Genomic DNA, 18,623 nt, shown 5'->3' on the forward strand with positions numbered 1-18,623 from the left:
TGTTAGCTAATACAAATGCTCTAGATAAAACAGACCATTTAGGAATAAGTAAACATCTAGAGAAAAGGAAAAGTAAGGAATATGACATTATAGGTTGAAAAGGAAATGGTAAGTTAAATAATAATGACTAACTAAAATAGTGTCACTTCTAGTTCAATGTTCTTATAAGGAAAACGACTAGAAGATACCATTTTCATGAGAGAGATCCGGTGCTTCCTAAGGAGGCTAGGATGAGAAATTCGATGGCAAAAATTAATCAATGAAAATATGTCATTGTATCAGTAGAATACAGGCAGAGTTTTTAGATGAAGAGTTAATTGAAAGCAAGATGGCTGATTAATAATATAATAATATAAGATATATTAAACTGTGCTTTCTAGGGACATGGCAATCACTCTTGTTTCAAAAAGAGCATTAGAGTCCTGTCATTTGTAGAATAAGAATGTGCTTTGGAGATACTGTCCCACTTAGCCAGTGGTATTCAGCGATATATAAAATGGAACTTATACCCAAGGAAATGATCTTTTCACTTGGTAAAATTGATTGTATCCTCACAAATGTATTCATTTTAATATACACTTTCTTAATATGTAATCATTCTATCTTCCTACATAAAAATTCAATCATTATAATTCTTATAAAGATAATTACTCCTTACTCCATCTACTGTCCTGACACAATCAATATAAAGATACAAATTACTTTATAAAAATAACTATGTCTTATTAATGTGTAAAATAAGATTTGTGTTTTAATTTATAAGCTCTGTTGTGTTTAATCACAAAATTTATCTTCATGTAGCCAACACATAGAAGATAACCTGATGCAACATAAAGACAGGATTCAGCCTTAAAGAGCAGAATGTGGTTGGTCACTAGTTTGTACAGAAGATCTCTAAGTATCTAGAATCTTGCATAACTAAAAGTTTATACCCTTTGATTAACGTCTCCCCATTTCTCCCTCCTCACCCCTGGCAACCACTCTTCTACTCTGTGCTTCTTTGAGTTTGCCTGTTTAGATTTCTCTCACAAACGGCATTATGAAGCATTTGCCCGTCTGTATCAGGCTTATTTCACTTAGCATAATCCCCTCCAAATTCACCCATGTTATCACAAATGGCAGAACTTCTTTCTTTTTTAAGCTCATACACACACACACACACACACACACACACACACACACACACACACACCACATTTTCCTTAACCCATTCATCTGTCATGGACCTTTAGATTGTTTCCGTGTCTTGGCTACTGTGAATAATGACACAGTGAGCATGGGAGTGCAGGTATCTCTGTGAGATCCTGAATTCAACTTCTTGGAATAAATACCCAGAGGTGGGATTGGTGAATCACATGGTAAGTTTGTTTTTAATCTTTTGAGAACCTCCATACTGTTTTCCATAGCGGCTGCATCTCTTTACACTCCTACCAACAGCGCACAAGGGATTCCCTTTCCTCTACACCATCCTTATCTACAATTTTATTTTTTTAATAACAGCCATCCTAACAGGTGTGAAGTGACTTCACATTGTGGTTTTAATTTGCGTGTCCCTGCTGATTAGTGATGTTGAGCACATTCTCATGTATGTGTTGGCCATTTGTATATGTATTTTGGAAAAATATCTATTCAAGTCCTTTGCCTATTTTTAATTAAATTATTTGGGGTTTTTTCTATTGAACTGTAGGAGTTCTCTATACATTTTGATTTATTAGATATATGTTGTCAAATGGTTCTTTCCATTTCATAAGTTGCCTTTTATTTTGTTGATGATTTCCTTTGTTGTGCAGAAGTTTTTGTAGTTTTACATAACTCTAGTTGTCTATTTTTGCTGTTGTTGCCTGTGCTTATGCTTTCGTATCTAAGAAATCATTGAAGGCCAATGTCAAGAAGATGTTCTCTATTATTGCTTCTTGTAGTGTTATAGTTTCAGAACTTAAGGCTGTATTGTATGCTTAAAATTTTGCTAAGAGGGTAGATGTTATGTTAAGTGTTCTTATGACAAACAATGAATAATAACAACAACAACAACAACAACTAGACGGATGGATGAAAGGAAACTTTTGGAAGTGAGGGATCTATTTATGGCATAGATTGTGGCAGTGGTTTCATGGGTGAATATTTATCTCCAAACTCATCATGTTGTTCACATTAAGGATGCACAGCCTTTGAGGTATGCCGGTCAGACCTCAATGAAGTGGTTTTTAAAAAAATGCAGTTTATCAAATTTTCAACTGAACAAAAGATCAAAAAATAAAAAGAATTAGGCTGGGGCACCTGGGTGGCTTAGTCAACTAAGCATCTGACCCTTGATTTTAGCTCAGGTCATGATCTCACAGTTCGTGGGTTTGAGCTCTGGGTGGAGCTCCACAGTGACAGCCCAGAGCCTGCTTGGGATTCTCTCTCCCTCTCTCTGCCCCTCCCTCACTTGCTCTCTCCGTCTCTCTCTCAAAATAAATAAACTTAAAAAGAAGAAAAGAATTAAGCTAACAAACCCTTCTTCAATATCCCTTCCTCACTTCTCATTTCCACTTTTTTAAACCACAGACTGTATCTTGAAGACTATAGGAAAGTAAAAAAGCGTATTTTGATACTAAATGTAAGCAATCATGTCAGTAGCTGAATTGGCATTACAATGCCTTACCATGTTTGCAAGGCTACGCAAACACCTATCCTGTGTCCCTGCCTTCCTCAATAAGGAACTTTATCTAGAAACACTAATGTACAGTAATAATCCTTAAAAGAAAGGCCGTTTATTATAGATCTTAAAGAACAATATGTCAGGCACCTCAAGCTCTTCCTTAGTTTGACAGAGATATACTGAAATTAATTGGCTTTCCGGGCTATGATGAAAATTATGAAAATTTACAAAGACTAGAGATTACATCTTTGGATTCCAAAAATCCTCTTTGAATAGTGATTCACAAGAGCATGGACTCATGCTTTAAAATTAGCCAGCAGAAATGCCATTCCCATGGCTTTAAACAATAGTATTACTCAACATGAGTAAGACCAATACTTATTATCAGAATATAAAGCATTTTAATGAGAATTACGTGCACTTTAAACTAGAATTAAAACTTTTCATATGTTAATTTTCACAAAGCATTTGTAAATATATTTGGTGAAAAACACAACACAGTGATATTCTGTTGTTGTTTTCAAAGAATTTATATTTACTTGTTTTTGTGATGACTTTACAATATAGTAAAAATTTCCTGAAACATTACACAATTTAAAAGAAAAAGATGAAGAGAGACACTTTGTCACAGGATACATCATTAGTCATGTAAAAGAAAATTAACAAGGGAGAAGTAGATGGAAACAATACTTTTAAAAATGTATTTGATTGATGATCATATTTAGTACTATAACCAAACACTTTGGCCCTCTAGAAAAAAAGAAATCTAGATGTTTTGGACTGTTATAAAAGTATGTTTATTACAGAAATGATTGCAAACAGCCTTTTGGAAATAAGAAGCCACCTTGAAGACAGAAATAAAGCTGAGAGTCAAAATCTTCTGGTATTTAAGGGTCCTATTAATTAAAAATCAAAGAGCATTCCATATCTCTAAGCTGACAAAATATCACATAGCTTGTCATGAATGAGGCGAAACCTCTTCAAATATCTAATTAGTATTTGCATCACAATTGAGAGAAATATCTAATAAAATATCAAATTGTCATTCAGTAGCAGTGTAACCATATATCATGACTTTTTCATACTGAAAATTCATATTTCACACTGAAATTCTGAAAAGTGAACCTACAGTTTATGAGATTTCAAACTTTGCAACCAGCAGTAGGGTGTGTCAAATGTGAAAACTGCACTAGGATAGCCATCAGAGATCTGGGTTGTAGATCTTTTAACCTCAGGCAATCTTTTAGTTTACATTGGATTTGGTTATTAATGTGTCAGATAAGGGTTTGATGTCATGCTCTGGGAATTCCCAAATGAGCTAAATGCCTAAGAGCTTGAGAAACTAATAACAATCACAGCTATCAGTTACCTTGTATGAAATGCCTACTTTGTGTCACATGATTAGCTAGAGTCTCTGCATGGCACATCATCCTCACAGCAGAAACAGCTGTGTTCTGGAGATTTGGAAACAGAGAGCCAGGGGAGGCAACTCACCCATGAGCCCAGCACTACTAAATGCAGGGGTTAGGATCCCAGCAGAGCTCTGTCTCTCTTTCTGCCCTCATGCCAACTCCATCACACATTCTGATTTCTCGCCAACAGATGACAGAATATTCAATCATTGAAGCTGCATGACAAAGCTTAAATAATTGCTCAACTATCACATAACGGCATTATAAAAAGGTTCCATGTGAACCGTAATCATCAATGATTCAACAAAGAAGTTTTTATTACTTACAGCTGTTCCAAGGATCTGAGTCCTTTAAAGGTTTGCTTATCTAGGACATGAATTTCATTCTTGTACAGATACCTGAAAAAAAAAATCCTATTAAATTCTGAATTTGTATAGATACCACACATCGTATATCAGGACTTCTTAAACTGCAACATGGCTCCAAAGAGATAATAGATCCTCTAAAAATATACAAAAACTTTGATTTCACTTATGTACATTCAAATATCTGGGTAAGAGAGCTCCAAGGTGACAGATTCTCAGAGATCCTTGATCAAAAATATCAAGAAGCACTGCCTTACACTCCAACACGTAGCATGATTGTAGAAAATTCTGACTAATGAGGTCACGTGTTGGGTAGCAACTTCCTTAAGAAAAATAAATGTTTGTCTATAACAATTTTTTCAAATCTATTCTATCATATGGAATATACTGAACTAAGAGTGACATTTGTCAAGCTGGCAAATATCACAGGACTCTGCTGAAGGAGGATGAACACAGAGCAACAGAGTCACCAGATTGTTTTGGTTCTGCCACAGCCACTGCTGAAAGCCCACAGGAAAGGATACTGTGAGTGGATTTACAAATATGAGGGTCTAACTAATTTGGCCAAAAGGTTTGATGAGAACAAATTTATATAACACGTAAGCACTATGTCCTTTTTTCTACAACTATGGCATGGCTAAGTTATTTCATTTTCAAATCTCTGTGATTTTTGTGAATGTCATGAATGTGAAACCTGGATCTTTCCTACTTGTACCTCTGGGGATCTGAAGAAAGGAGAATTCCTGAAATGTTCTATCAAGTTCCTGTGGAATGGGCCCCTAAACAGGTTAGAGGTCACTGTGTTGAAAGTGCATCTGAATCATCTGGTGTTTTGTAAAAACACGGACTCCTGAATTTGCCCCCAAACTTAACTCAATCCAAGGCTCTTGGAGTGACGACTAGGAAAGCACATGTTTAACAAGTTTCCCAGTTGATTCTGAGCCAATCTATCTGCAGGCAACTTAAAAACCATACAAACCATAGAAATCACAATTCTAGTTGAAAATAAAAAAGAGATTGCTTTTCCAAAACTTGCTTACTGAAGCTTTGGAAGTCCAAATTACTTTCCCTTCTTGCAGACTAGAGCTCCTCTAGGTTTCCCAGAGCAGCAATGACTGCTAGAGATTTACGTCTAACTGGAGAGATTTCCTTGGCATTACTTGATACTATGGAAGACCTTTCTTTGACCCCAAATCTCAAAAATATAGCTTCACGTTAGGATGGCAAGAAAAAGAATTTTCTAGAATGATGTTTCTTCAACTAGCTGATAAGGAGCAATGAGCTGTGGTCTCAAAAACCATCACTGCTGCTCAACCGTGGTTGTATGTGAATCAGTGTATAGTTACATGAATCTTTGCCATTTCTAAGACACCATTTGGAGCTCTGTCTCAGGCCTTGTACTGGGACCATGCCTCTGCCAATTCTGGTTTAATAATAGTCCTGGCAGATTGAATAGACACCAGGATTCTTCCAAACTCCACAGATGATAATAATATACAGTAAAGTTTAAAACCTCTATTCCAGGGGTATGGAATTTCAAAGAACCACATTACTTTTCAAGTATCACATCTTGAGGCATAAAAAACAATTGATCCAGTTTCTGTAGAGATGTGTATAAAGCCTTAAATAGGCTTTTGCTATTATCATATTAAAAACTACGAACTGCTTCATAAAAATTACACTAAGCTATCAAATATTCATTAAGGAGCCTCAAAACTGAAAAGTGTCCATAAAATTTTATATCATATACACAGATGCCTTTTAGATTTGTATTTTATAGAAAATGATGCTGAAAACGTGACCAAATAATAGTGGGAAAAGAGAAATAGAACTTCTGTAGTTAGATCTGCACGTATTGATGAAAACAATAAAGTATGCATTCAACACACTGCTACTTAACACCAGCAAGACAACGTCCAGCTTCCCGTGGGATAATGGTAGCCTGAATTCAAGTCTCACCACACATCCTGAAAACCAGCTGAGAGGAAAAGACAAACCACAGGAGAAAGAGAAAAGTAGTAACTTCAATTTATATTTAAGTAGGAAAAATACTAACACCAGTAAAGTCAACTCTAGAGGCTGAAAAGTGTCAGGTAGGATTTTACAGACAAGGGGGTGGGACAATAAAGCTGAGAGAGTAGCAACCTGAGGAGAACCTGTCAGTCCTAGGGGATCAGAGCCCTACTTCCTGGGGACTGATGGGAAGGGGCTGGGAAAGTAGGGGGGGGCACCTCACCCCAGCCAGACATCCTGTGGAGGAGGGGCATTCAATGGAAAGAAGGAAGAGGCCAAAGGGTCTTACTGAAATGAGAAAACTTCGTAGAACCTAAAGACACCCCCCCAAAAGGCTATATTTACTAAAGAAATTGTTCTTCACTCTCTCAGCAGAAGGGCATGCTCCTGAACTAAGAAATAAGTCATCTAAAGCTCTCTCCTCTACCCTCATATTTAATAGCCTGTCACTCAAATCAAATGTTAGTATCTAAACTTGACAAAAATTGCACAAGAAAACAAACTCATATTTGAATATCAATGCAAAATTAATAAAAATATTAGCAATTAAACTCACTATTTAAAAATATTAGCAACTGAACTCACTATTTAATAATTCCAAGGAGCAATATTTATGATTTTCATCTTGAATACTGAAAAGAACCCCCATGCTGATAGCTATCTATATTTCCAGATACCATGATAGTATGACTGGAAATTGCAAAATAATCGATGCCAAAATTATAACAAAAAATTAAGAGAATTTAATAAGATTACAAAATAAAAAATGAACCTACAATATCAGTGGCCTTTGTATATATAAGAAAACCAAATAAATGACATAATAGAATATTTTCTAATATATTCCATATATAATAGCAACAGAAAAAATAACTAGAATACACAAACCCACATGATGGAAAGACATTTTGAATAAGATGTCTCAAAACTAAAATATACCATTCTATCTCATGTTAATTTTCACATATATTTAATGTGATTCTAATAAAAATACCAACACACTTTGTAATTATGTTTTTTTATTGAGAGAGAGTGCACACATGCAAGGGAGAATGGCGGAGGAGGACAGAGAGAGCTTCCCAAGCAGGCTCCATTCTCAGTGCAGACCCCATGCGCAGGCTCAACCTCACAACTGTGAGAACATGACCTGAGCTGAAATCTAGAGTTGAACACTCAGCCTACGGGGCTACTCAGGCACCCTCAACACAACTATATATAGGTAAATAAATTGATTCTAATGGTTCTATGGGAAAGTAAACAAATAAGCTAGATACACCTTAATTAAGAAGCTCAATGAGGAGACAGGTGATGAAACCTCTTTAATTAAATCAACGTGGTGTTGGCACATGAACATTCCAATGGGGAAAGCAAAATAAAAGCTGTATCTAGCTGTAGAACTAACTGTATATATAAATTTAGTATATAATAAAGAATCATTTTCAAATAATGAGTGTTGAGAAAATAATGAATTATTTCTCTTTAATTCAATTTAATTTATTTTTATTTTTTGAGAGACAGAGAGAGGTTGTAAGTGGAGAGAAGAACAGAGGGAGGGAGAGAGAGAATCTTCAGCAGGCTCCATGCTCAGTGCAGAGCCCCTCGCAGGGCTTGATCACAGAACTATTAGTTCATGATCTGAGCCAAAATCAAGAGTCCATCGTTCAACCGACTGAGCCAGCCAGGCACCCAACAATGAACGCTTTTATTACTGGTATGGTGGAAGGTTTTCTAACTATGACTCATAATCCAGAAACAATTCAAAAATAATATTTTTTAAAATAATAAAACCTTACATGGCAAAAAATTGTATATCCATGTCAAAAAAGAAAGAAAAAATTTTGAGAACTAATGTCATAGAAAGATTAAAATTTGAGAAAAAACAAAAATTCAATCATAAAATGGGCAAATATATGTTATGTATTTAACATACATAAAACTGACTCAAACACATGAAAAGATATTAAACTACACTCATAAGATCAAATGCAAATTAAAACTATACTGAGATATCATTTCTAACCTGTCGCCTGAGGAAAGAAGTCTTCAGTCTTGTCAGCCTGACCTGCTGTGATACATGCTATGATGATGCGAAATGGCACAACCCTTACGGAATGGGATTTAGCAACATACACCAAAACTTACATGTAAGTTTACCTTTTGACATAGTACAGCCATTTCTAGAACTAAAGATACTCCTCTACAAAAATAAATGGTATATACACGAGATTATTTGATAATTGTTTAAAAAAGAACATCACTGAAGACCACTCAAATGTTAATCAGTAGGATCTGACTGAAAAAAATATGATAGAGTCACCTAATAGAGTATAATGAAGCCATAAAAGAGAGAAAGCCCTCTATGGAATCATATACAGTGGCCTCTAGCATTTATTAAGTGGAAACAAAAAAACCAAAACTTTGTACATGTTGTATATATTTTATTGTTTATTTTTATATAAAAATAATTAAGAATAAGAATACATAATATGTATATATTACGATATGGGGCGCCTGGGCGGCTCAGTCAGTTAAGCGTCTGACTCTTGGTTCCAGCTCAGGTCATGATCTCATGGTTCGTGAGATCAAGCCCCACATCGAGGCTCTGCACTGACATCATGAAGCCTGATTTGGCTTCTGTGTCTCCCTCTCTTTCTCTGCCCCTCAAAAGCGCTCATGTGCCCTCCTTTCTCAAAAATAAACATAAAAAAATTAAGAATAAGAATATGTAATACATATTTAATATGCTATTGTATATAACAAACATGGTAAGCATATATATACTTATTTCTGCATAAATAATATATGAAAATCTATAGTATATATTTGCAATTTATATCATAAATTATATAATAAACATATATATTGATTTTTGCACAAAAAAACATGGGTCTAGTAAACCAGAAACTGACTACTAGGGTTATGTACAAGGGAGGTGGGTAAGCAGTAAGTGAAGAAAAACAGGCTGTACACAAGTCTTCCTGAATATACTTTGTTACATAATTTAAATTTTTAACCATGTTAATAATTAACATGTTTAAATATATGATTCAATGAAAAATAAAATGCAAAGTTCACATGAAGTAAAAATAGAAAAACAACGGACCTTATAGTGTACAAAACTGATAACAGGAAAACACAGAGAAATTAGGTTTTTTTCAAATAGGTGTTACCAAACTGCTCCAACTTTACACTCTATGTAGAATATTTTCTATTGGAAAAAAATGAAAAGGAAAAGGAATCTTAAACTAGGTGGGTTTAATTTTTTAGCTATATGTCTACTTTAATTGAAAAGAATATTAATTATGAGATAAAATCAATTAGCACCAAGATTTTGCAGTACCAGTATTATCATGTATAAAGATGATCACTCTAAGAAAAATGACACACAAGTGTTGAAGTGAGAAATTGAGAAAAATCAGCCTTCAAGGTCCGGATCCCAATTCCTTTGGATACGCATCCCAAACAGAATGGTGCTTCAAAACATTAAAACCCAAGAATGTCTTTCCATTCTGTTTTCCATAGTGGCTGCACCAATTTGTTAATACTAAATTTGACCTGAATATAAACATAAAATCACAATTAAAAGAAAAAAACGTTTTCTGCTCCCTGAAAAACCCTGCAGTTAATGTCCTAATAAAGACACTTGGTATTCGGATCTTATTTCCAAATGCTCTTTTCCACCAGAACAAATCAAGCTACTTGAAGAAACGGCTGCTTCCGGGTCTGCGGCAGCGTAAGTATATAACATACTATCCTTCTTAGGAAGCAATAAAAAAAAAAAAAGGGCTCAAAGTTTAACGGGATCATTCCCAAAGAACAAAGGAGTCAGCTTGCATAATCTCCCACTGGCTGGTAAATAGGAGAGCAATTGACTTGTGTATTAACCTTGCATCTTGCAACCTTGCTGTAATTGCTTATTAGTTCCAGGAGTTTTTCCTCTTGATACTTTGGGGTTTCTACACAAATAATCATGTCATCCAAGAACAAATACAATTCTATTTCTTCCTTCCAAATCTGTATACCTTTTATTTCCTTTTCTTGTCTTGATTGTGTTAGCTGTACCTTCCGGGGTGATAGTTAAGCAGGAGTAGGAACAAGGAACATTCTTGCCTTTATTCCCAGGCTTGGGGGAAAACATCTAGTTTTTCATCATTATCCGTTAGCTGTAGGGATTTTTGTATATGTTCTTTATCAAGTTGAGGAAGGGCCTCTATTCCTCATTTACTCAGAGTTTTTATTAAGGGTGTTAAATTATTATTATGGGTGTTAAACTTGATCAAGTGCTTTTTCTGCATCTTTCAATATGATTATAGGATGTTTCTTCTCTACCTGTTGATGTGATGGATTCTACTTACTGATTTTCAAGTGTTGAACCAGTCTTATTCACCTGAGACAATACGCATGTGGTGTGGGTGACCATTGTTAAATTTGAATAAGTAACATTTTGTTCAAGATTTTTGCATTTATGTTTATGACAGATATTCGTTGGTACTTTCCCTTCTTATAATGTCGTCTGGTTTTGGTATTAGGTTCATTTTTTTCTGCTGTGTTTTTTATTACTTCTTTTCTTCTCTTTAAGTTTATATTACTCTTCTTTCTTTAGTTTCCTAAGGTAGAAGCTTAGATTGTTCACTAGATCTTTCTTCTTTTCTAGAATATGCATTCAATGCTATACATTTCCATTAAGTTCTGTTCTCACTGCATTCTGCAAATTTTGATAATTTGTGTTTTCATTTTCATTCAGTTCAAAATATTTTAAGTCATTCTGAAACTTTTTTGAACTACGTCTTACTTTTTCATTTTCTCTTTTTAATGTTTTTAAAAGTTTTTATTTCAATTCCAGTTAGTTAACATATAGTGTTATATTAGTTGCAAGTGTGTAATTTACACTCACATACAACAGCCGGTGCTCATCACAAGTGCACACTTTAATGCCCATCACCTACGTAACCCAGCCCCTCCCACCACATTGTTCTCTATAGTCAAGAGTCTATTTCTTGCTTTGCCTCTCTTTTTTTATTTACTCATCTGATTTGTTTCTTAAATTCCATACATGAGTAATGTTACATGGTATTTGCCTTTCTCTAACTGACTTATTTCACTTAGCATATTCTCTAGCACCATCTCCATCCATGTCACTGCAAATCATAAGATTCTACTCTTTTAGATGGCTGAGTAATATTTTATAGTATATCATTACCACATCTCTATCCAGTCATCAGTCAGTGGACATTTGAACTATGTCGTATGTAGACATTTGCTCTCCAACCTTCAACTACTGTGGAATAGTCCAACTATCTTTCTGTTATTGATTCCTAGTTTAAATTTATTATTGTCTAAGAACATATTCTGAATGACTTCTATCATTTTAAATTTGTTGGGGTGTGTTTTATGGCCTAAAATATAGTCCATCTTGGTAAATGCACCATGTGGTCTTGGGAAGAATGTTTATTCTGCTATTGGATGGTGTAGTCTACAAATGTCTATTAAGTGCAGTTGATTGAGGGTGATGTTCAGCCCAACTGCGTCCTTACTGATTTTCTGCCTTGTGGGTCTGTCCCTTATAGGGAGGTGTTAACATCTCCAACTTATAATAGTAGATTAGTCTATCTCTCCTTTCTGTTCTATCAGTTTTTGTCTTATAATATGATGTTCTACCGTTGAGTGCATACACATTAAGGATTTTTACATCTTCTTAGAGAATCAACCTCATTTACAATTATGCAATGATGCTCTTTATCCCTTATAATTTTTCTTGTTCTGAAGTCTGCTTCGCCTGAAATTAGTATAGCTTCTGTAATTTTCTTTTGATATGTGTCAGCATGGCACAACTCTCTCCATGGCCTTACTTTTCATCTCAATGCAATTTAAAAATTTAAAGGGGGGGGTCTTACAGACACATATAGTTGGGTCTTTTTTAAAAATCCATTCAAATAGTGTCTTTCATTTAATTGCTATATTTATACCCTTTACATAAATGGTTATTGATATAGTTGTATTAATACCCACTATTTATGTAATTATTTTCTATTTCTTGACAATATTCATCAGGCAATAGTAACTGAAGTAAATAGTTGTTTAGTACTAAAGGTTGACTCATACAATGTGTTGAACTTGTTTTCATATGGTTTAGTAAAAATGTATAATGCATAAAAATACATAAAGTAAGGGAAATTTTTAATTAGTTTTTAGATGGAATTGCTTATAACTCTTCAAATTAAAGTTTTTAGAGAAAATAAAAGCATTGGTATGTATAAAACATAAAATTATATGCACATTTTAGTTCTTTCAAGTATTTTATGATGCAGACACAGAGATAAACACATGGTTTTTAAGCAAACATGACAACTGTATGGGCCTCTATGAAGGCAAATAAAATTATATTTAATTTTAAAAGTAGCACGACTCAGTATCAATTATTAGCTCTTTAAGGAAGGATGAAGGGTTAGTCTAAGCTGGGAAATGTTATCCAAAAATAACATTGGCATGGGGCACCTGGGTGGCTCAGGTGGTTAAGGATCCAACTCTTGATTTCAGCTCAGGTCATGATCTCATGGTTCATGAGTTCGCCCCCCACTGGGGTCCTTGATGACAGGGGGGAGCCTGCTTGAGATTCTTTCTCTCTGCCTCTCCCCTACTCAGCTCTCTCTCTTACTCTCTCAAAAGATAAATAAACTTAAAAAATAAATAAATAGCATTAACTTTAAACTTTTGGGACTCCTGAACATATTATGAAATTATTTTTATTATCTTATGCATTAATCATAACTTTTCAAACCAATAAGGGATTTAAAACATTTTTTAATTCTATTTAAGTAAGATAATAAAATACTTGCTCCATTAAAGCTGAGAACTAATTTAATTTTATAAAGCTATCTTTTTCTTCGGTAATAAATCAGAGATACATCATCATAAAATTTCTCCAAAACCTGACCTGAGACAGTTTCACTAAAAAAGTTAAGATATTTGCCCAATAATGTGTTTAGATGCTTTATAGGAAATCGTACAAGTATCTGAGGATGGTTTTGCCACCCAGCGTCCATCCGCCTCCTTCTAACGGCAGCACTGAAAAGCCTGGGGGTAGCTGATGGAATCACTTCCTGTGTCTTAGTGAGGTTGCTTAACCCAGCATTGGGGGCACACAAGTCAGTGACTCGTTCCACTCTTCTGGCCACAGCGACTGGCTCAGGGCAGGACATGAGCTAGAGAAACAAGAGGAAGTGTTGCTAAGCTCCTCATACATCAAAAATGCTTTCTCTATTTTACTCATGAGTCAGCAGAATAGACCCATCTTTTCCCTGCATAAGGCGGTATGATGGGTCTAGCACAAAAATTTTGCCAATTCAAGAGGGAAACATGAGCCGCCAGGGTCCACCCCGTAGGGCTTCTGGATGAACTAGACCTAAGAGACGCCCACTTGAGAGATGCAAAGAAACAAAACCCTCTGTAACTCCTTGAGCCACTGGATCAAGCCAGACCTGTTGCCAGAAGTAACTCTACAATTTTTATGCCCCTCTGAGCCGTTTCATTGTTTATTTATTTTGGTCTATTGCAACCAAGAAAATCTAAACTTATATCATGTTTTTAAAAAAAGAAGAAAAGGAAAGAAAAAGAAAAACCTCTTTTTTTCTCTTTCTATCTCTTCAGCCTCCTTGTCTCCGCATTCTTCAGTGTCTTCAGCAGCATGAGTGCCCAACAGACCTGAAGCTTTTTATTTCATTTTATTTTTAAAAATTACCACCATGAGGAACCACCTCCTGTCACTTTCCCCACTTTTAAGTATGTTTTTTCTACTAACAACAGTGTGTACTCACACTGCGGTATCATATTTTACTCATTATGTAATTCTAATATTCAAACTAGAATTAGTGAGGGTCAAGCAGTAGGTTTATTTTATAACTGAAACAAACAATGAGTGTGCGAAAGTCTTTAAATGGGCAAAATTCCTGCGGAAACCACATCTATTCCTACTACGTGAGGGAAAAAACTAAAGTCTCTTCTATAGCCTAAAATTGTGTTCTGCATTATTTCAAAGGTCATAATTTACACTTTTCCAAAAATCCCAAACAGTAATAGAAAATGGCAACTAAAAATTATATCATCATTTATCTCTGTCCTTTTTTTAAAAAAAATTGCCAGATAATTTAAAGTACTGACAGAAAAGTTCTATTTATTAACATGTATTAAGTATTCCAGAGATATTTGAACTTGAAATTCAAGTCTGGCTTTCAATAACAAGTTTATTTCAGTTCTACAACAATTAGAGCCAAAAGGTTAATCATCATTTTTTATCAATATTTATTCATTTTGGAAATAAAGTATAGAAGAACCTTGGGTGTTCTACAAGTGTTCCACAGAATGTGCAAATGTTTCTAATAAAGTTTAACTTAGTAAACGAGTGATGACTTGAAATACGAGTAGTACATGCTGCCAAACGTCACACGATCATGACTGAGCTGACGGTTCTCTCTCTCTCTCTGTGTCTCTCCCTCTCTCTCTCTCTCTCTCTCTCTCTCTCTCTCTCTCTCTCTCTCTCTCTCTCTCTCTCTCTGCAGGACTGTGGGTAATCATCTCCCATGATCAGATGCTCAGTCTCAGGCCATAGTGTTTGGCAGAAATCAGTGATTTTTCAGAACGTTGGAAAGTGCCCACAGTTGACACTAGTGTATTTTGTCACTTCAAAGCATCTACGGACAGTCCTTTGCTTTTGCATGCAAGAGTGAGCTTAGGAAGGCTTTGGCTCATTCTAGGCCAGGCTGCCTGCAGTTACAGACCCTTTCTTCTGCTGCCTTATTGCCAGTTACATTAAATACAGTAGGTGACAAGATTTATTAATACTGCGCTGTAGTCAACATCCCTGGGAGCCCGCTGGTGACAGTGAAAGTCGTCCTGCACAGTCACCCTCCTCTCTCGGCTCCCTCACACCAGCCACCGAGGCTTTCAAGGAAAGTGCAGGTTAATTTGTTTATTTTTTCTAATGTTTTTAATTTATTTTGGAGAGAGACAAAGCACCAGTGAAGGAGGGGCAGAGAGAGAGGGAGACACAGAATTGAAAGCAGGCTCCAGGCTCTGAGCTGTCAACACAGAGCCTGACGTGGGGCTCAAACTCAAGAACCATAAGATCATGACCTGAGCTGATGTCAGAGCTTAACTGACTGAGCCACCCAGGCGCCCCCATTGTTCTTTATATTTTGTATTATATTACAGTATTGTAATCATCTTCATGGGAATATTTTTGGCTTATGGAACAAATCTGAGTTTCCATTATTTCTTATGGGGAAATTCACTTTGATATACAAGTGTTTTGGATTACAAGCATGATTCTGGAATGAATTATGCTTGTAAACCAAGGTTTTGCTGTACTATATGTATTAAAATACAGTATTGTATGTCTTATAATATTGTCAAAGATAAGCTCCAAACATACAATCATCAGCTCAGAACCATCTTCACAGATTCTAAAACATATTTTTAGGGGCACCTGGGTAGCTCGGTTGGTTAAGCGTGACTTGACGCTTATCTTAGGGCTTGTGAGTTTGAGCCCTGCAGTGGGCTCCTTGCTGACAGTGGATTCTTTCTCTCCCTCTTTCTCTGCCCCTCCCCTGCTTTCACGCTCTTTCTCTCTCTCAAAAAAAATTCCATTTAAAACATACTAAGTGAATGAAGCCAGACACAAAAGTATAAATATTCAATTATTCCATTTACATGAGGTACCTAGAATAGGCCAATTTATAGAGACATAAGTGGAACAGAGATTTGCAGGGCCTGAAAGGAGGGGAAAATGGGAAGTTATTACTTAATGGGTACAGAGTTTCTGTCTGGGATGAGGACAAAGTTCTGGAAATGGAAAATGCTTGCAGTTACACAGCATTGTGCATATGTATGTGCATATGTACATAATGCCACCGAATTTTACACTAAAAATGATTAACATGGTAAATTTTATGTTATACATATTTTACCACAATAAAAATAAAGGAATTTTATCATATACTGGAGAGTTATTATTATTAGCTCTTTCTTCTTTTTGTTTTTTTTTTTTAATTTAAGTTTATTTATTCTGAAGGGAGGGGGGAAGCGGCAGAGGTGAGGGAGAGGGTATCCCAGGCAGGCCCTGTGTCACCAGCACAGCGCCCAGGGCAGGGCTGAACCCACAAACCGCGAGATCACAACCTGAGCCAAGGTCAGGAGTCGGACATTTAACCAACTGAGCCACCCAGGCACCCCTTTCTTTTTGCTAAAAAAAGAAAAAGAAAAAAGAAAAACCATACTAGCCCCTCCTCCCATATGCGGGCTCTAATGGGAACCAACATTCAAGCTTCCACAGCAAGGGCACGGTGAGGAGAAAAGCTGTCCTAACATGTGCTGGTGGGCAAGGCCATGTCTTACCCAACTGACCCTGAGGGCCTGCGGCCTGCAGGAGAAGACAGTGCTCTTGCACAGGCTACTGGGTCTGGAGTCCAGGTACCCTGCGATGGGTCTCTGGGTTGGGACTTGAGGGACAGACTGGGTCCCCTGTGGGGAATTCTGGGAGGACTCATAACAACAGCAAACTACTGTTTGCTATCCCAAACTTGTTCCCCACTCCAGCTGAAGCCAGATGTCATGGAGCTCTATAGCTTTGATTCTGAACAGGGCCAGGAGGTCCGGTGATGCGAGGCAGCTGGGGGAGGGGCTCCTGCAGAAGCCCGGAGCCTCGTCCAAGCAGAGACCTGCAGGGCTCTGAGCAAATGAATGACGAACAACATAGTAGTCAGTCTCTGGCTTTCATTTTGCTCAGTGATTCCAGATGTGAAACTGAACAGCCAACAGCCAGGAAGTGTCAGTGACTGCAGACCATACCCCCCACATCTGACTACAGTGTGAGCAACCCCCAGCTCCAACAAGATGGCCGGCTGGACTGGGGCTTCCCCTGTACACACAGACCTAGAAGCCAGGGAGGCCTGAGGGCACAGGCCTGCAGGGAGGGAAGAGCTCGTGCTGGGGTGACTGAAACTGAAGCCTGGCTCCCTGGGCTCCCAGTGACGGGGCAGGTTTACAGGCAGTTTGGGCCACAGAGGGGACTTGCGGGGACACATGGGTTACAGCTTAAAGGAAAAGAAAATGGGGGCGCCTGGGTGGTTCATTTGGTTAAGTGTCCAATGTCAGCTCGGGTCATGATCTCACAGTTTGTGAGTTAAAGCCCTGCACTGGGCTCTGTGCTGGCAGCTCAGAGCCTGTAACCTGTTTCAGATTCTGTGTCTCCCTCTGTCCTTCTCTGCCCCTCCCTGGCTCTCACTGTCTCTCTCTGAAAAATAAAAAATAAATAAACATTAAAAAAATTAAAAGAAATAAATAAAAAAAGAAAGAAAGAAAAGGAAAAGAAAACACACATATATAGAAAAAGACACTCATAGGATTTATCGAGATTGCTGTCTCTGAAAAGGGGAAGCAGAAGCCCTTTTTCATAGTCTTTCTGTTAAGCACTATTTAGAAACCGGAATGTTACAAAGAAGAAAAACATTTAAAAAAGGCAAATCCGCTAAGAATCTCAGGGCCTAAGGAATGACGTAGTAGTCAGTTCCTGGGTGTGCATTTTGCTCGGTGATTCCAGATGTGAAGCTGAACAGCTGGCGACCAGGAAACACCAGTGACTGCAGGCAACACAAACCCACAATAACGAGGGAACGGGAAATCTAGCAAGACAGGAAACTTGGGACGGAACCCTCTGCTCCAGCCAAACACCGCAGCAAACCCCAGCCCCACCCCCACCCCTGCCAGTCCAAGCCAAGTGAGGAGCTAGACTGGACCTCCACCCCGGGGAAGCTCAATGAGGCCAACACCTCCAGAGCAGTATCGTCAGGGGAGCCACGACATTCATCTCCAAACAGTGATGAGACTGACACCCACCCCATGTTGACAGTACTGACCTCCCTGAGAAGCCTCCACCTCCACCCCAACCAGCAGCACAGGCTGCCCCTTTTGCTCCCCATTGGAGTGCCCAGGGGACCGTCAGGAGTTTCACCCCCATGAAGCCGCCATGAAGCCACCCCTTGACTTGGCGTCAGTGCAGGCCATGTGGGGACCAATAATGAAGCATTTATACTCTTCCCAGTGAAGGACATATCAGTGGAGGGTAGTGCAAAACCAGAGCTCCCAACTCTGCGTAGAAGCAGCAAGGAATCCCACTGCCACATGGATATCCGTGGAGGC

Source organism: Suricata suricatta, chromosome 15 (assembly GCF_006229205.1).
Source record: "Suricata suricatta isolate VVHF042 chromosome 15, meerkat_22Aug2017_6uvM2_HiC, whole genome shotgun sequence".
Taxonomy (NCBI): domain Eukaryota; kingdom Metazoa; phylum Chordata; class Mammalia; order Carnivora; family Herpestidae; genus Suricata; species Suricata suricatta.